The 21152-nt window shown below is 37.3% G+C and overlaps 1 protein-coding gene across 1 annotated transcript in view; it reads left to right on the forward strand.

Moving 5' to 3' along the window:
• Nucleotides 1-4723: 4723 nt before the first annotated feature.
• Nucleotides 4724-21152, forward strand: part of ache (acetylcholinesterase) — a 42821-nt gene continuing 26392 nt past the window's right edge. Inside the window, exon 1 of the mRNA XM_059354573.1 lies at nucleotides 4724-4872. The gene's annotated coding sequence lies outside the window, so the exon portion shown is untranslated. The remainder of the gene's footprint in view (nucleotides 4873-21152) is intronic.

The following is a 21152-nucleotide window of genomic DNA, read 5'->3' on the forward strand; positions in this document are numbered from 1 at the left end:
CAATATCAAAAAAAGACAATATCAAAAAATATTATTTATTGTTGGTAATTGAAACACACCAACAGGGACAACCACATATACACAAAACATTCCCACAATTCTTAGCATGACATTGAAGCCTGTGGGAGGGTTTGCAGAACAGTTGTTGTCTCCAGTGCCAATAAAAGCCAACAGTTGTCCATTTACAAGCCGGGAGTAGGCAGTGTGTGTGTGTGTGTGTGTGTGTGTGTGTGTGTGTGTGTGTTTCCAAGGACAGCCAACCATTTTTAATTATTACAGTGAACAACCCCTCAAATATAACCTGTTTGGCCCTGCTTCAGTGGTAATATGTTATCTGAGGTAAACTTATGCACACCCAGAAATCATCCAGTAATCCAGTCCAGTAAACTCTAACAAACCAAAGCGTTATTTCTAGTGACAGGGTTCAGGGCCATGGTTGGAGTTAGGCTATAAAAACAGGTCGGCTATAAACAGAATTTGTGGGAAATAGTTGTGGGCTGTGAGCACGCGGAGAGACGTTTACGCTCAATATGTTGTTGTTGTTTTTTTGCAGTATTTTCCAGAACACCAGGGCATGTGCAAACAATGAATTCTATCAAGTAGAAGAAAATAATCTGAAAATGGAAGTAAAGACCAAATATTGCATTTGTGTACTTATTTGCTTATTAATGTTACCGTAAGAATAAATTACAGATTGCTTCTCGATATTTAAAGAACTAGGACAGCCATCCTCAAAAAGCAATCTTTAATGTTTTTACACACCCTCTTGTAAAATAATTTCCTTGGCTATGTTTTTCCACATCTTAAATGCCATTAGACTGAATGTATTCTCTATATGAAGAATCATACAGGTGTTTATACAGGCATATGCATGTTAAAATAGAAAGTGCAGGACGCGCCTTGTCACAAAACTTCAGATTTGCATGAACTTGGACTACATCATAGCCTGTATATAAATAATGGACGTAGTGACCGTGACGTCACCCATTGGTTTGTGGCCCATTGGAAGCATCGAGTTCAGCGTTACACTCATCGCCATCTTGTTTCCGATACGGGGAGCAGACCATATTTGGACTGTGGAGGAGCGAGAGGGATCTGATCACTGACTACAGCCTCTCTACACCTCAACCTGACTGAGAGAAGCCGCTGCTAATTCATGTTAGCATTAACTGGAGCATTAACTGGGTTGTTAGTTTTGGCTAGCAAAAAACAAAAACAAAATGTTTGTTACTGACCTCAGAAAAATGAACATCGACTCCTTGGAGTGTCTGTTAGTCCAACCAAACGCTGAACAAGATATTTAATGAACAAAACGTTCAAATGAACTGTCTTTAAGTAAAAAAACAGTGTGAAAGGATCAAAGTTATGAGACCAAACCACTAAATGTATTTTTTTATATCTATATAACGTTATATATAACTTTATTGACACGTTGCCGTGGATACGCTTTGTTCTGCTTCTCTCCTGATAACGGCTGGCCTTGTCAGTGACCTGTCAATCAAAGGTAGCCACGCCCCAAATCATGCGATTCTTTATCTTCTATTTTCTTCTAACTGGGGCCATTATTAGAACTATTAACATCTAATTATCTTGAAGAAGATTTTTCACTAGCGATTGAGACCATAGTGTTGTCCTAAAAAAAAATTCTGAGGTAATAAATCAAGTGAGAAGTTTTCTCATTTTGCATTGAAATGAATGGACAGAATTTTTTTTTGCAGCCACATGTAGCACCCCCTACTGGAACTTTCGGTAGAATGCAGCTGAAGACACTTCCTGGTTTGCCTCCCTGCTCAGACCTGGAGGTTGCCGCCTGGACTACATTAACTTTTGGAGCCTTCGCGATTGACGTGAAAGTCAAGATATCCCTTTTTGCAAGCTCACCATTGCACCTTAAACCATAAACATAGCTCCCTCTCTACTACACTGCTACCCTATGGTCGAATAAAGCCATCGGATTCCATCGGTTTCATCTGTGATTCATGCTCACAAATTCATGTTTGGCTAATGTTTTTATGCTTATATTTAATGGTTGGTTTTTTTTGGCAACCACTGAGGTCAGCCCTATACACGGGTCTGTATGTGACTTGCTGGCTGACTGACTGAGTGAGTGATCACACCTCAGGGGGCGGGGCTGTATGCGCCTGTTTTCAAACACGTTGTCATGGACAGTGCTCATAAGATCGTTGATTTTACTGCACTCATTTAATTTCAAAGGTAATTATTAGTGCCCAAGCAAAGTGGTGCAAAAGCACCACTGTTCCTCTAAGATTAATTATGTAATTAAGCATATTATTACTTATTTGTATTAAAGGGACAAAAGCATACTAACTACTAATATTCAAAATATTCACATCATACACTTTTCCTCCCATTAACTATTCCTGTAACATATTGCCCACAAAATCACCAAATCACATTGACCTAACGCGGTCAGACGGGTACTAGGTTTTGACCTTGTCTTGTTAATATTTCCATAGCTTATTATTATTGATGGCCTACATGTACATTCAAAGTTTAGGATACACAGACATTATTTTTAGGCAATGATACAGCTAAGCAGGGGGAAGAAAAGGTTGTTTACATATGAATCTTTTTAGCCAACATGCATATTATTATAAGATTTGGGTGCAGCGCCTAAATGAACAGAAAATGCGGGCAGTTTGCTGGTGCTACTGATATCTAACATACAGCTTATAAGAAAGAATAACAATATTATGAAGCTGTCAGGTAATCTGTCTCTATGATGGTGAATTATCATGTGTGGCTCAATTTTATTTTTCAGTCATGAAATGTGTAAACAGATTTTTTTTTCTTTCTTCCCAGTTTTATCATTACCATGAGTGGAATGAATAATAATGAAATTAAATTAAAATATATTGTTATTTTATATATTTTGTCAACAAAAGTCCTCACCATTAAGGAACTGCATTGGCGGTACATACTGCTAACAGTCCACAATGCCACAGACAATTTTAGTTTTAGTTTTGGTTGTGTGGTTTTGTTTTATTTATTTATAAGTATTTTTCACATTCCAATTTCATTGTCTGAATATTTTTAAGAATTAAAAGTGAATTGCTTTTTTGAAATGGTGTGCTTGCATTTTCATGTTATAATCATTATATCAGTGGCATTAATTGGTCTTAAAATTACAATAATATTGTTTATTGCAATTATTTCTGTATCGAAAAGATGTATCGTGACCTAATTGAGGATAAAAACAATATTTTACATTTTTTTTTTCATAAAAAAGATTTATAGTTTGACCTTTTAGGCTGTTTATTTCCCTGTCTTGCATTGTTTTATCAGTTCCTTGGCTGACTTTAATTCCACTCTTTCTGTTGTATTTGCTGAATTAAATTCCTTTTACCACTGAGCAGTGGCGGTTCTACACAGGGGCCTCCAGGGGCCACTGCCCCTGTGTAGAAGCCCTTGGCCCCTGCTGTGGCCCCTGTGTCAAATTAATAATAAAATGATCAATTTATAACGATGAACAACGGAACAATTCTTACCTATTTTCTGTTCAAACAATATCTTATTGTACACAAAATGAACCCAGAATGTATACATTGTATAATAGTTTATTGTGCAATAAAAGCTTTCAAAATAAAAGAAAGTGACTGTGCACAAAAATGACAAATGTCATTGTCGTACAAAAATAATTGTTATTGTTGGTAAGTCTCATTGTTTCAATCAATGTATTTGTATCTTTCCAAACATATTTAAATTACATTTTTAAATAACCTAAAATAAAGGGTTTGAATGCTTAAATATCATTTTGGGGTTTTTTTTATGTGCCCCTCTGATTAAACACTGGCCCCTCCTTGGCCCCCACAGTAAAACTGGTCTAGAACCGCCACTGCCACTGAGTGTTGGTAGCCAGTAGTATTTGTAATTAATCCCTTATAACAAGCAGTGGCGGTTCTACACAGGGGCCTCCAGGGGCCACTGCCCCTGTGAAGAAGCCCTTGGCCCCTGCTGTGGCCCCTGTGTCAAATTAATAGTAAAATGATCAATTTATAACGATGAACAACGGAACAATTCTTACCTATATTTGGTTCAAACAATACCTCATTGTACACAAAAGGAACCCAGCATGTGTACACTGTACACTAGTTTAATTGTGCAATAAAAGCTTGTGTATTAAGAAAAAAAGTCAAAAAACCATTCTCACTGGACTGCACTTTCAAAATAAAATAAAAAGTAATTGTGCACAAAACTGAGAAATTTCATTGTTGTACAAAAATAATTGTTGTTGTTGTTGGTAAGTCTTATTGTTTCAATCAGTGTATTTTTATCTTCCAAACATACTTAAATTGTATTTTTAAATAAGCTAAAATAAAGGTTTTGAATGCTTAAATATCATTTTGGGGTTTTTTTTATGTGCCCCTCTGATCAAACACTGGCCCCTCCTTGGCCCCCCACGGTAAAACTGGTCTAGAACCGCCACTGCCACTGAGCGTTGGTAGCCAGTAGTATTTATAATTAATCCCTTAAAACAAGTAAACTGGGGGACATAATGCAGTGCTTTTCTTTTTCTTCTTGTTGTCCACCATCAGTGGATTAGAGTAGAGGCTCTGTTTGACAGGAGAATCAAACATACCTGTGTTCTCGCGAGAAGTGCGTCAAGTACTCTGTTTACTAGCACTATTTATTAGCAGCAGTCTCCCCCTACCGCCACTGCTTTACGGTCCGGCCGAGCGGATGTTCAGTAAACACGCTGCTGCTGCTGCTGGGAGGAGGCATTACCGACATTTCGTCTTTGACAGCCGGCCGGAGACACCTCTCCGTCAGGGAACATTTCATACGCCCACAACCCGCAGTCCGAGAACAGCAGAGCGAGAAAAGGAAGAAATAAGTCGCAGGGGAAGCCAGGTAAGACACAAACACTGGTGCCGAACCTTTTATTATATTGCAACTATCGCTTTCTATTTGCTTTCATGCATCCTGCACACAGCGAAAGCTGCAGGTACAGCAAAACCTGCAGTTTTTTAAAAGATTTTATCTGGTGCATGACCGATGTGATGCCCTTTAATCTTTGCTACATCAATGGTTTCTCCGGCTCCACAGAACCAGCACCAGGTCACACTGTGTACGTGTGTACGGGTCCCTTATATGGGCAGGACGCCACGCCAAATCCCATTTAATAAACTGGTAATTTAAGGTTTCCTTGCATGTCAGCAAATCTAAACAGCTCGTGGAGTATAGCTGGATATCAGCTCTGAATCTACAGAAGTAGTGTGTGTTATCGGCATATAGACAGTCTCTAAAAAATAATTAATTCGAGTAAAATTGTAATATAACTTGATTGATGTTGCCCACAAGCTTGTAGGAACAGCAGGTGAACATCCTGTAAAAAATGCATTTAGTTACACACATATAGGTGCAGGCATATAGCCGACAAAGGGACATTAAAATTGATTAATTAATTTAATTGTGCAACTTAATGTTTCCTCTGAGGCTGGTAATTGAACACGGCAGGATATATGTGTTACTGCTGGAGGAGGCTGTTCGGGGGAATCGATGTGTGACGCGCCTCAATGGCGAGACGCATGTGGCTGCTTTGTGTTGTTGGTGGCTTCTTTGGTTACACACGTCCACTTTGTCTGTCTCCGTGTCTTTCACACACACAAACACACACAGTGTGCATAGGATTTGGTTTGCAGAAGGCTCAGGTTGAACCTTTCTTATACATTTCTAAATGGTTTATACTCAGTCACTCAACATCATAACCCAGTATTTTGCATAAGGCTATAAATGCACATTACATATTTGAATTGATACTATTTTTATTACCTGGTTGAACCGTTCTTATACATTTCTAAATGGTTTATACTCAGTCACTCAACATCATAACCCAGTATTTTGCATAAGGCTATAAATGCACATTACATATTTGAATTGATACTATTTTTATTACCTTATAGAGGCATTTGTATGCAGTAGGATCCAATTATCTCATTACTGAATCTGTGTTCTCTCAGATTGCATATTCTGTTTAATCTGTCAGACACTCCAACAGCTCTGTCTGCGGTGGCAGATCAGATCTCCACCTGTGTTGCATATTGCATAACAGGCAGGGCTTTCAGGGATGCTGCATGTTGGCTGAAGCCAGTGGATTGATAAGCTGAAGAGAAGCTGTTAGGGTTTCTGTTGTGTGGTTAAAACAAAGTGGTCCTCCTCTCCTCCCTCTCTGCTGCTGCAGTTGGCTGTGGTCTGAATTTATTGCTTCTGTAAGTCATAACAGTTAATGCAGTCTTGGCAGCTGGCAGTGCACATTCCTCATCTGCATTCTCAGCGGAGTGACTGCCAACGTGTAATCAATGCTGCAGGTTTTACTCATTTATTAAAAGTTGTATTTCTGCACAAGGGTTAATATCTGTAAGTGAATTCTGACTCTGCAGTTTTTTGCTCTCTGGGGAGTAGTTCCACTCCATGGTCCTCTGTTACACTGCTTTGCTAGTTTGACAAGCTTAGAAGATTAAAGGATGAGGCTGGTGTTATTCTATATTTTACTTGTTGTCAACAAATCCCATAAAAAGCCCAAAACCTGTCTGTGACACTCCACACCCAAGCCCATTGGTTCCTACTGAAGATTTTCATTTTTAAAAAGTCTCTGTCATTTCCTAAAACAGATGGACACTTAATATTTAGCAAATAATGCTTGAACGGGAGAAAAGCAGTGGATTTATCTAGGGCTGGGCGATATGGCCCTAAAAAAATATCACGATATTGCAGGCTATTTTTGCGATAACGATATTCTTGACGATATTAGGAAATACTTAAAAAGATAGAAAACATGATTTTTTTTGTAGTCTGTGTAAATAACTAAAAATCTAAAATGTAGTTTGAATTGCAAATTTCAACAGTTGCCAATTACAAAAAAATGTACTCTTGAGTATGAGCAAATAATAAAAATAATCATTTAGGGGTTCCGGGGGCATATTTTAATGACATTTTGTAAAGGAGAATAAAGGTTATTGAATGTTTTATTTAAGGCTCTTATTTTGACAGTCTTCTTGTAAATTCTGTGGTGGATTCTCTTAACACACTGTGCTCTTATTTTGAAAGCTGCATGTGTTTAGCGACGGGGAGTAAGTAGCTTTTTGTGATTAAAACAACTTTAACCACTACATCAAGAAGTAGGAACGTTGCCAATATCATGATATGCATTTTTTTTAACCATAAAAAAAAATATACCGATATTATCGTGAACGATACGATATGGCACACCCCTAGATTTATCCACATTAGATGCCCTGAAGTGAATATTTCTGGAAGCCGGACAGTGTATGGGTCCATTTATTCTCAAAGTTAGATACGAATGGAACCTTCTGTCATTCATTTGGTCCATATTTCTGCAATATTTCTGGAAGCTTACAGGCGCAGATGAAACGGAGCAGTACCACTGGAAGTCGTGGGGGGATATTAGCGAAAGAAATCTCAGTTTACATGTCACTATGTCTATATATAATGGCCTCACATTCCACCACTGTCTACCATGCCGCCTTCGCTTTTTCCAACAAGGAGAACATTAATTCAACCTCATGCCACGTCGCCATGTTTGCTGTTGTCAGAAACCTGACTCAAAGCTGAGCTGCCCTCTAGTGGTTAATCGTTCAACACCCAGCCAATGTAAAGGTGGCTACATCATTTGAAATTATTATTTCTATTTTTTTTTTTAAGATATTTTTTGGGCCATTTTCAAGGCTTTATTGAGAGTGACAGAGTGAAAGGGGGAGACAGAGGGGAAGACATGCGGAAAAGGGCTCCGAGTTGGATTCGAACCCGCGCCGCCTGCTCACGACGACAATGCTACCTACCAGGTGTGCCACCGGGGCGCCCCAATATTTCTATTTATATAAGTAACTGGAGCATAAATTAGGCTAAAATGGTCCATGTGGCAATGTGTTTAGTGTCGAGACGGGTATTAGAACAGTCTCTTATCACATGGTGCATCATCATCGTAGGGCTGGGCGATATGGCCCTAAAAGAATATCACGATATTTCAGGCTATTTTTGCGATAACAATATTCTTGACGATATTACGAAATACTTAAAAAGATATAGAAATTATGATTTTTTTTTGTCTGTATAAATAAATAAAAATCTAAAATGTAGTGTGAAGTGCAAATCTCAACAGTTGCCAAATACAAAAAATTTACTCTTGACTCTAGAGTATGAGCAAATAATAAAAATAACCATTTAGGGGTTTCGGGGGCATATTTTAATGACATTTTGTAAAGGAGAATAAAGGTTCTTGTATGTTTTATTTAAGGCATCTTATTTTGACAGTCTTCTTGTAAGTTCTGTGGTGGATTCTGTTAACACACTGTGCTCTTATTTTGAAAGCTGCATGTGTTTAGCGACAGAGAGTAAGTAGCTTTTTGTGATTAAAACAACTTTAATTGTTAGCTTATATTAATCTTACGCCACTACATCAAGAAGTAGGAATGTTGCCAATATCATGATATGCATTTTTTTAAACCATAAAAAAAATATATCGATATTATCGTGAACGATACGATATGGCACACCCCTACATCATCGTCAATGGTTTTGTGTTTTATTGGGGGGTTTTGGTGGCAAAAGGTATGAAAGGTATTTTCCATTAAAGCTGCTTTTATTGTTGGATCATTAAGCCACTGCCATTGTTGCTGATGAGTCTTTTGGGTCTTTTCAGATCTACCACAATTTGCAGCAGAATGTGTCTTGTGTGTGTGTGTGTGTGTGTGTGTGTGAGGGAGGGGGGGGGGGACTGACTTCCCGACTCGGGGAATGGGATCATCTAAGGACCACATGAATACTCCATTAGCCTTGGTGGAGGTAAACAAATATATTTTGAAATGAATATCAAATGTTGGGCCTGTGGAGACACGTATTGTCACATATCGTCATTTATCTGATGACATATTGAATTTCACACAGTGTAACAGTGCCCTGAACAAGATATCAAAGTTAAAGGGATAGTTCAAGATTTTGGACTTTAAATTGTATGAAATACTTGCCAGTAGTGTAGTAGATACAAAGCTATCAGCTTACTTTCAGAGCTCCGGTGTCAGAGTTCTAGCCGGTTCTGACAGTAGAATAGATAGTTCCAGGAAGCTGGCAGAGTCACAAAACTACAAGGTTTTACTCAACAAAACTACATGTACACTAAAAGGTCAACCATTCCACCACAAAACAATCAAACTGAAGACCAGTAAATACAATGACAGCTGGTAGTCTTGAGACGTCAGTGTGTTGACATTACTGAGCATGATGGTTGGACCATCATTATAACAATAGTCTTGCAGTTCTGAGCTCATAGAATATAAAAAACTTGGTATTAGCATTTTATAGTTTCCACACTCCACTGTGCTGCTACTGCAGGGGCTGTGTGTGATGTGCTGCTTGACTTGTAACCTGCACAGCCTGTGGGTGGGTTAAGTGTCAGGACAGAAAGCAGTGAACAGTTTCATGTTGGAGTGGGCAGAAAAAACACTGTTTATAGTGTAGCTGTATGGGCTGACTCTCCACATTAACATTCTGCCATGCTCTGCAGCCAGATGGCCTTTAAATTATAAAAGGGTGTTAGATTTTTGCTGTCAACTACAACACACACATAACGATTTTGAACTTAAAGCAACGGACTCATAAAGCGGACTGTATACTGTACTAGTTTTTGCCAGTGAAAAGGCAGTATCTGTGGTTAGTTATGGGATATCTGTTGTAACCATGAACTCACGCACTGCCCTTTATTCTGACTCACTCCCATGTACACCGGCCTGCTGCCACCTACAGCACCAAATGTAGATTCATCCACTGCTCAAAATAGTCCCCAACAAATGCATTATTTAATCCTGTTTGAGCAATGTTTGTTAAAAACTACAATGCCCACCTGTTTTATGAAGTATCTTGCTTTTTTTCTCCAAAAATGAAAATATAATTTTATGACTTGTGAAGTTTTACGTCTGGGTCTAACCAATTTATGGAATTTGTTTGTCCGACAATAAAAAAAACATATAGAATGCCAGACATATGTTACAGCTACTGTTTACTTATGATGAATAAGATAATTTAGTGTGGTCTCGCTGAAAAGTGCAACACATTTGTTGAAATGGAATTGGTTTAATAAGTCACCTACTCAAATACTGTCATTGACTGAGGCTATGTTTACACGAGGACGGTCTGAACAGAAGACACAAAAGTGGCGTCGCGTCTTCAGTTTTTATTCCTCGTTTAGACGAGCATTTTCGGGAGGAAATCTGCTGCATACGGTGACGCAAAAGTGTGTGAAGTTCGATTGTATGCAGCCAGGCGGCATCACTTAAAGCCATAAGAGCATCTTTGGGCATGCAGAAGTTTTCACGCCACACATTTTCATCAGCTACTCCTTCCACAAAGTTCTCCACCATCACTAGATCTCCCAGGTCTCGTTCACAGCCGTCTGGCTCGCCTCCGACGAATTGCTGCATCCAAAATGTGATAGAGGTAATTCCAGATCCTTCTCTGTTCACTAATACTATCTGTACATATCCTGTACATTTGGTGGAAAGACTCCTGTAAGTTTATTAGAGCTGCCAGAGCAGCTTGAAGGTCCGACGCATGGAAATAATCCCACGTTTGTTTATTTTCCTGTACTGGAGCATGTATGTGACGTTAACACATACGTGACGTGAGCAGATCAGAGCAGAGTTTTGCGTCTTGTCAGTGTAGACGACACGCTACGGCGGAGCGGATTTAACTTTTCCACTTTGGAAGGTGGTTTCAGATTTTTGCGTCTTTAAGCCCCCAAAACGCCGTCACCGTCTAAACGAAAGGCACTTCCGATAAAATATTTTGTCGTTTTTACCCGCAAGCGTCCTCGTGTAAACGGGGCCTATATCTGGATTTACATATCCCCTCAAACTAGAGGGCAAGTTGTTTGTGCACCGTTAGCATCTGACTGATGTATGTGTATGTTGGTAAGTGGCATAATTTATAAATTGCCTAATCAATAATTTAAGTAGTTAGCTTAGCTGTCATCATTTTTGCTAATGAACCCCCTGAATAAATGAAAGATGATTATCCTGGACCTATCGGTATAGAAATGGTTGGTGGGTTAATTATTGTAGCTGGTGAGCTGCGGCAGTCAGTCACAATAATTCCTCTATTATCTCTGTAGTTTTCTGTTCATTTCCCCTGGCATTTAATGCACTATTACACCATTATTTAAGTTAATTGAAAACTCATTGAAGAGAGAAAATAAAGCTCTCCTTGCTTAGCAAGCTAACTGGCTTTTTAGCTTGGTTGCTAATGGTAAAATAACACAGTTTACTAAAACAGACATATTTGTATCATCGACCCCTTCTCATAACTGTTGGCAAACCTTTGCTGACAGTTACTAACATTGGGTTTTTACCAAAAAAATCATGAATAAAAAAGAAGTTACAATCGCTTCCTCCATTTTGTACACTGGCTTTCCTACATGATACGCGCTGGATTTATTTTCAGGCTGTTTCTTAAAGCTGCATCAATTCATTGTTTCCATGAGAAGGCAGAACAACTGTAAGACATGCTAACAAACACGCAGCCAAGATTTATTGTGGAGCTGTAATGTTGTTATAGCTAACAGTAAAAATAATTTCCTGGGTTCAGACCTTCGAATACGCCCACTTCATTGACTTGACTGTTTCGTCTGGCATCAGGACAAGAAACAACCAAACAACAATGCATCAATGTTGACTTACAATGACATTAGACTTGAGGCTTTAAAGCCAGAGTCCACAAACCAATGGGTGGAGGCAATGTCAGGTAATATACATAAAGCAATGGTGGACTATATGATGCTGTGATAATAAATTATACAGCTTAATATACAGTGACAAGAAAAAGTATGTGAACCTTTTGAAATGACCTTGTTTTCTGCATTAATTTGTCATAAAATGTGATCTGATCTGTAGTCCCAAGTATAGACAAACACAGATGCCACAAAAACAAATATAATATTTAATGTCTTTATGAACACCTTCCTTAAACATTTGTAGTGCTGGTGGAAAATGTAAGGGAACCCTTAGGTTTAATAACTTATTGAACCTCCTTTGGCAGCAATAACCTCAACAATCGCTTCTGAACAGACCTGAACAACGTTCAGGAAAAGTTTTGGACCATTCTTCTTGACAGAACTGCTTCAGTTCAGCCATATTCTGAGGATGTCTGATGTGAACGGCTCTCTTGAGGTCATTCCACAGCATCTCTATTAGATGCAGGTCTGAGCTCTGATCGACTCCAAAAGAAGGATTTTCTTTTCTTGAAGTCATTCTTTAGTAGATTTACTTCAATGTTTGGGGTCGTTGTCCTGCTGCATCACCCAACTTCTGTTGAGCTTCAGCTGCTGGACAGCCACCCAGATATTATCCTGTAGTATAACTTAATAAACCTGGGAATTCATTTTCCCCTTGATGATGGCAACCTTATTTGCATTGGTCCACAAAACAACAATTCATGATTGTAGGTCTTCAGAGATCTCTTGGCATGGTTCACATCAGCCAATGCGTAAACTGTAAAAGTGTTTTTTTAGGTCAATGTAGCTCTATACTTCACTCAGATCTTGAAAAAAATTGATTGGACTCCAAGTTTGTTAACTCCTGGCTCCAATTATCTATTGGTGGAGTCATTGGCTGGAGGGTTTACTGTTTCCACCAGCACTATGAATGTATAACGGATATTCAATAAAGACATGAAATATTATAATTGATTGTGTGCTATTAGGTTATTGTGTTTTTCTATACTTGGGACTTGGATGCAAATCACATTTATGACAAATTAATGCAAAAAAGTAGGCAATTTCAAAGGGTCCACTTACTTTTTTTGGCACTGGAAGTTGCAAAGTATAAGATGAAGGAAGCCAGGGTGGAGCACAGTGTGTTCTAGTCAACATGATCTCACAGAAATCCGTGAAATAGCCACGGATTTCGCTTAACTCAAAATCCGTGGAATAGCCACGGATTCGCTCAAATTTCCGTGAAACTGACACGGATTTCGCTACAATGCAAGTTAATGACATAGTCATATCCCGTGGCTATTCCAACATACAATGTGATTATGTACATTCACTGACTGAATATTTAGAAAATAAAACATATATTTCTCGCTAGAAATGTGATCAAAATCCATTTTTATGCAGAAACTAAGTCAAAATATTGATTTTTCACTAAAAATGAGAGAACTGTCCGCCATGTTTTTTGTTCTGACCGCTGGGACCTTGAAAGTCACGTGACTTGGAACAAACCAATAGCCACGGGATATGACATTCATTAACTTGCATTCTAGCGAAATCCGTGTCAGTTTCACGGAAATTTGAGCGAATCCGTGGCTATTCCACGGATTTTGAGTTAAGCAAAATCCGTGGCTATTTCACGGATTTCTGTGAGACCAGGTTGGTTCTAGTGTAATGGTAACGCATTAACCTGCCATGATCTCATGAGAAAAAGCAGAATATTCCTTTATTGTAATTTAACAGATCATGTGGAAACATGAGGGGATTGTCAGTTAATCTGAACATGTTGTCCCCTATCTGACTTGACATTCAGAAAGGTTGGATTATTCCTCATGAAAACAGGGTCCAGGTCCATTTATGGAGATAAAGTTCCAGTTCAGTTCACGATGGAAGGACCGGTCTCTGACAGTGTTCCCACAGAGGAACATTTATGCACCATAGTGCTTTCAGAACCCAAGAATAGAAGAATTGTATTGAAAAGTGTTGAATGTGAGTGAAGGGGCTTTCAGACCTGATGATGGCTCATTTCAGACTTTTAGACATTTAGAGGTTTGTTTTGTTTGCTCTCTGGTCTATTCTAGTCGATCCTTTTCTAAGCCCACCTTCCTATCACTGCATGTCTGTGTGCATGTGTGTGTGAGTGTTTATGCCCTGTAATCGTGCTGTTGTGTGAAACGTTAGATGACCAAACTGCAAAATGGAAAATTCCAACGATTCCCCTGCTGCCAGACTGTCTGTCCGTCACAGAGCTGAGATACTTCACTGTACTCTATACTACAGATTGTGTTGCGTCTTTGAACAGTTTTCAATTAAATATACGACAAAAATTATATGCAAATTATTGAATTTTTTCAATTCAAGTTTTAATACGTTTTTAGAATCTTTTAGAATTGAACTTAGAATAACCTCATGTGACTTTTAAAAAACAGTATACACTGTAAAAAATGTTTGTAGAAATTACAGTAAAACAGAAATAGGTCGTAAAATTAAACATTGTACATCACCGTAGTGATACTTTTAATAACTGTAAATCAAAGAATAGTATAAAACTTTAAATTCTACCGCCATAAACTGTAGAAAACACACAGTTTTGCTGTAAAAATGTAAAATTTTCATGCAAAGTTAATGGAGAAATACCACGATGAAACAATTATCCTAAAAGTAATGGGATTATTCAGTATAACTTACAGTTTTTGCTGATATTTACATTTACATACGCTCACTGTATTTTTTACGGTGATGTTCTGGCAACCACAGCTGCCGGTATTTTACCGTAAATTAAACAGATTTTTTTTTTTTACAGTGTACATTGCCTTATTTTGGAAGATTTGCAGATCATTTAAGCACATAAGCATGGACAGTATGAATAATAAAATCTTCTACCAAAGTATGTTATTTTATATCGCAATGTTGATACATTGTGATATAGCACGTTTTCTGAAAAGGTAGTGTAGAAACAGTTTAAAGAGAATATGGAATAAGGGTCATGTTTTTTGCTGATCAATAAATTAAGTACCTGACAAATCAAGGTACTTCATCATGCTAATGCTACGGCTGGGCAATAATTCAATTTATTGCGACTAAATCACATATTGAGATATCGTGAAACACAATTGTTCCATCGAAACTGAAAACAACGCAGACATACTAACTTTGAAAAAATCTCATGTTAAATATTTTGAGGGAATATTATTTGAATATTGCAGTTTTGTTTAAATATAACACTTCACATCGCCACTCTAGTTTGAACTAAAATTCTTAAATAATGAGAACATACTGAGTACTTTACATTAGACATTTAGTATGTGGTCGTTTCATATAGACTGATTTACCGGAAACAATGCTAAATCTCGATATAAAATTGTAATCGACGTATAAAATTATGTATATCAGGATAGACGATCTTTAAAAACCTAACTGATGCAACATTAATGAAAATGCTAAAACACTGCCTGCCATAAAACATAAAAACAATCTTTCTCATTGATTTGCAACACTGCCCAAAATAATACAACCATGTATTACAGAAATGTATACCTCTGTATAAAAAGTGCAGCAAAATGTCAAACAGGCAGTCATTTGTTTTGTCTCACAGTATAAACTGTCATTGTTAGAGCCAGTTTGTACATTGTGGAGAAGCTGATAAATAATTCAGATTTGTATTTCATAGTTCATAGTTCTGTATTGAGGTTGTAGGAATGCCTATTGGTTCGTAGGAATTGCACTCTTCTTATTGGCTGAGATGTGTGTAACGCCATAATTGCTTACTTTGCTTTAATTAGGATTATGGAGACGAGGAGAGCACACTAGTTTTTGACCGTGCTCATAATTATTATTATATTTTGGATTGCTGCAGTTTATTGTTTGTAATGCTCAAACGAAAGGTTTTCAATAAACCATAAGAAAGAAACTGTGGGATTTTTTCAGCTTAAGACACGCGTCAACTACATCCTCACGCTCCATAATTGAAGTGTGCGTTTCAAGTAAAACTAGACGGAGCCACACTAACAGTCATGTAGCTCAACCCAAATAGTACATCAGCCGTAGTATTGTTCATGTAGTTGAGAGAAAGAGAGTGCAAGTAAGGACTTGCTAGAGCGTGTGTGTGTGTGTGTCTGTGCGTGTGCATGCATGTGTGTGTGTGTGTGTGTGTGTGTGTGTGTGCTTGTGCGTGACAGTACCATTGCACATCGTGTGTTGTGCAGTCGTGGCTCACTACAGATCTCTACAGCAGGAGTCATGCATACGTAAGGTTAATAAACTTGTACCTCCTCTGCATTACTAAAGCTCATCCCATTTTCCTTCAGTTATCAAATACATCAACTCCTGACTGAGTATGACCTGTTCACAGGGCTGCTTAATTACGGCAGAAATCCTTATCAAGATTATTTGGTCTATATTATTGGTATTTTTTATTTTTTATTTTTATAACTTTCTTTTTATTGTTTCTCCCTTAAAGCAGTGTAGAACATTATACATACAAGTAAAATAGAACAAAACAAAAAAAAAACAAAAAAACATCAAAAAAAGAACATGTTGGATCATTATATTTCTACAGTTAGATCCTGTATTAATGTCACTGTGATAGTCCTTGCCCTGTCGTTTTTATGTATTCTGTCCATTTCTCCCATTTCCGGCAGCATTGATCCTCTTGAATCCTTATTTTATGAGTCATTTGTTCCATAATGTGTATTTCGTCCATTATTTTCATCCAATCTTCTTGTGTTGGTGGGTCTGTCTTGTACCACCTTCTCGTGATTGCCTTTTTGCAGGCTACTAGCATCATTTTCATTATGTACCTGTCGTCTTTTAATACAACATTACCCGTCATGATACCAAGATATAACAATGTACAAGACATAGGTGCAACATAACCCAAAACTCTGCCTATAGCTAAATGAACATCTTCCCAGAATTTCGCGATCTTAGGGCAGAGCCAAAACACATGCGAATGGCCCACATTTATATCTCCACAGCTTCTCCAACATGGCTGTGTTAATGAAGTATGTTTGTTCCTAATTTTGGGTGTTATAAAGAATTATTGGTATTTTTTATTTAACCTTTATTTAACCAGGGAATATCCCATTGAGATTAAGAACCTCTTTTTCAAGGGAGCCCTGGCCAAGAGGCAGCAAACACAGAATACAGTTACATATTTACATAACATACAGACCTTAAACACATCATGAGAAACAAGTGCATGTTGTGGAATTGGCCTCAATAATTCTTAGTTTGGATTTAAAAGTGCTCCAAGAAACAAATTCAGTTAATTTCCATTCTTTCTGGCGCATATTCCAGCATAAGGTGCAGAGTAAACAAATGCCCTTTTACCCAACTCCGTACCAGCAGAAGGGACAGAAAGCAACAATTGATCTTGTGAACGAAGGTATCACCCTCATTTTAAATTACTTTAGAAACATTGTGCATTTTTTTAAACTTGAAAAACAAATACATGAATAAATGTAAAACGAATTGAAAAATAAATAAGAAAGATCCAATATTAGTGTAATTCGATTATTTACTGAAAACTAGAGTCTGATTGGTACTGGATTTTTGGGTCTGATCTGGATACCGATTTTAGAGTAGAGTAAAAAATTCCAATATTGATATATAAAGTACATGTAACAAAAGCCTTACACTCCAGTAGCAGTAGCACACCTAACTCAATTCATTTTATGTGTTCGATCTGTGTGTTCTTACTTGGCTAGAACAAAAATGAATCAATTTGACACCCCTGGTCTATATTATAATAGCAATAACTTATGAAGGTGTCTGAACTGAAACATTCTTGCCAATAAATCTCCTATAATTGCAAGTGTAACAAAAGTTCTGCTTCTTGAGAGCTGCAACCCAACCTGTACCTGTCATCAAATACACTGACAGCTGGCTGTCCGGCAATATAAACTTTATTCCAAGTTCATACAGTAGCATGATTTGGTATGTCATTTCTGCTGCTTTCAGTCAAAACAATACCAAAAAGACAGAGTTTGATGACATTGTGAATTTCTGTGGGCTTGTGTTGTCCCACATAAGAGACTCATAAGAGATGTCAGAAAACTAATTTTGTGAGCATGAGGAGGTCAACTGTATAGGGCAGGGGTCTCAAACTCAAACTACCTGGGGGCCGCTGGAGGCAGTATCAACATGACCAAAAACAGACACAAAATAACAGAAAAAAAGACACAAAATTATTTTAAAAAAGACACAAAATGACAGAGAAAAACTAAATTACTTAAAGAAGAAACAAAATGACCAAAAAGACACAGAACTACCAAAAAAGACACAAAATTACCAAAAAAGACACAAAATTACTAAAAATAAAAGACACAAAATTACAAAAAAAAGACACAAAATTACAAAAAAAAGACACAAAATGACCAAAAAGACACAAAATTATCAAAAAAAGAAAAAAAATTACCAAAAAAAGTAATTAAAGGGACCTTCCACACACAACACAGTAAAGTGGCATTCATATAAAACTCACATTAAACTTTCATATCAAGGTGGGGGCCACAAAATATCGTCACGAGGGCCACAATTGGCCCGCGGGCCGCCAGTTTGAGACCCCTGGTATAGGGGATATGACAAAATGAAACACAACGTTACCTTGAATAAAATTGCGGATTTTTCCAAGTTTTAACAGTTTTCTTTTAAATTTTAATGCGTTATAAATGTTACAATTTAAGGCCATATAAAGTATGTTTTAGTTTAATATTGACTATGAGAGATTTAAATTTAGACTAAATTTTCATCAATTAATCTACCAGTTCTTTAGATTAGATTAGATTAGATTTTATTTGTCATTGCACAGAAATACAACGAAATTCAATGCACTCAGGTACTGGACTCATAAAAAAATATATATATATAAAAAATAAAAAAAAGCATAATAAATAGTAAATAACAAGATACATCTCATCTCAATAAATGGTTAATAGAAAAGATACATTCTCATTCTCTCAGCACTTAGTATATTCATGACGTTCATTCACTGTACCATCAACTTAGTGCCATTGTATGCATTAAAACAATACTGTAATTTTATAAATATGTAAAGTACAGAGCATTGTGTTTAATTGTTTGCTTCATTAAATGTAAGTCAAGAGTAGTTTAGGGAGCCTCAACCATCCTCCTGCATCATGCAGTCTATCAGCGTCTCAGTCACTGATCACCTGAGCCTTTAAATCACACATTTTGTTGTTGGAGTTTTGCTTTGGATCTTCTTTTATGTTTTCCATGCGAGTTTCTATATATAGCTATTATTTGACCACGTGCACTTCAGTGGAACCGTAATGAAGCTCCACCTGGCTGATCAAAGATCTTTCAACTAACACATAGTCTGTTTCCAGAAAAGGGCTGATTGATGAATATATATCTCAATAGTGACTTCTCTGTCTAGTGTTTTACCCTGAGAGACACATGACTTACACCAGCACCCAGTGAAACCAATCCTCCTGTGAACTTCATACACAAATTCCTCAGTCTAATTTGAGAAGTGACACACTTTCTCCCACCCAGGCCTAGGCCCCTCCACTCAGTGTCTCCTCTGCCCTCCTCTCTTATTTCCTTACCCACTGCAACTCCTCCCCTTCCCACTCCTTCGCAGTCCAGTCCCTCCTCTTTCCTCAGGGATCACCTTCAGGAGTTATCACAAGTAAAAGTAGGGCTGCTGCACTACACTGTAAAAAAATATTCTGTTAAATTTACGGTAAATTACCGGCAGCTGTGGTTGCCAGAACTTCACCGTAAAAAATACAGTGAGGGGGTTTTCTACTGTAAATTTAAATATCAGCAAAAACTAATTTAGACCGAATATTCTCGTTATTTTTAAGGTAATTGTGTGATTCATTCACACATCATGGCAAATCTCCATTAACTTTACATGAAAATGTTTACAGCAAAACTGTGCGTTACCTACAGTTCATGACAGTAAAAGCAAAAATTGTGCTATTCCTTGATTTACGGTAATTAAAAGTGCCTACTACGGTGATACACAATTTTTAATTTTACGCCCCATTCCTGATGCAATTTGACAGTGTTTTACTGTAATTTCTACAATTATTTTTTACAGTGTAGTTAATTTAAAGGAACAGCTCAACATTTTGGAACATACCCTTAATGGCCTTTTTCACTGTTAAGTTCTGAGTTGTAATCAGGACGTTGTTAGCCTAGCTTAGCATAAAGATTAGCAGCAGGGGAAAACTGCTAGCCAAGCTCTAACCAAAGTTCAAAACTACGCCTTCCAACACCTCAAAAGCATATTAATTAACATTTATCTCACAAACAGAAATACAAACATAACAGTTCAAAGTATTCCCATGATTGGGTAATGTGATTTCCTATGAAAAGAAAAGGTATTCTATAAAATATCAACAGTCACTGTTTTAAAACTCAATGTTCACATTGTGAAACTAAGGTTTGGGCACAAACTACTTGGTTAAGGTTCAGGAAAGAGGATGGGGTCAGAGTCGTAAAAGTCATCATAATTTATAACCAACTGGACACAAACATATCACAAACACTAGTTTCCTGTTTGAGAGCTAGATAGTTTTAGTTTGTTTTGTATAGTTGGGTAACTCTAATTAGGGGTGTGCCATATCGTATCGTTTATAATTATACCGGTATATTTTTTCTATGAGTAAAAAAAATGCATATCATGATATTTGCAACATTCCTACTTCTTGACTCAGTGCTTACCTGTCTGTATGAGTCTTGTGCCGTTCGTTAGCCGCGAGCTAACATTAGCTAACAATTAAAGTTGTGTTAATCACAAAAAACTACTATTACTTCCTGTCTCTAAACACATGCAGCTTTCAAAATAAGAGCACAGAATTTACATGAAGACGGTTATTTTTTATTATTTGCTAATACTCAAGAGTCAAGAGTAATTTTTGTTGTATTTGGCGACTGTTGAGATTTGCACTTTACACTACATTTTAGATTTTTGCTTGATTTATGATTTGTTTAACGTTTTTTATTAATTTATACAGACTAAAAAATCATATTTTTTATATATTTTTCACTATTTTGTAATATCGTCAAGAATATCGTTATCGCCAAAAAATACCCTGAAATATCGTGATATTCTTTTAGGGCCATATCGCCCACCCCTAACTCTAATACCCAGCCCTAATTTTACCTCCCCTATTGTGACTTCTGTGTCCAGAAGTCACAACAGAAGTAATTTTTTTAACCCAAGCCCTTTTTTCCTCACCTTAACCAAGTAGTTTTATTGCCTCTACCTAACTGTATTATCCTGCTTATTAAGCCACCATACATATAACTTGCAGAAAATTACAACCCGTCTCTGACCGGTCCAAAACTCACAGTAAAGGCGTACCTAGAGTGTCGTATTTTGAAGCATAGGGCTAGTGACCGCGACTGAGCTATAGCATACTGTACATACACATATAAG

Source organism: Centropristis striata, chromosome 17 (genome assembly GCF_030273125.1).
Source record: "Centropristis striata isolate RG_2023a ecotype Rhode Island chromosome 17, C.striata_1.0, whole genome shotgun sequence".
Taxonomy (NCBI): domain Eukaryota; kingdom Metazoa; phylum Chordata; class Actinopteri; order Perciformes; family Serranidae; genus Centropristis; species Centropristis striata.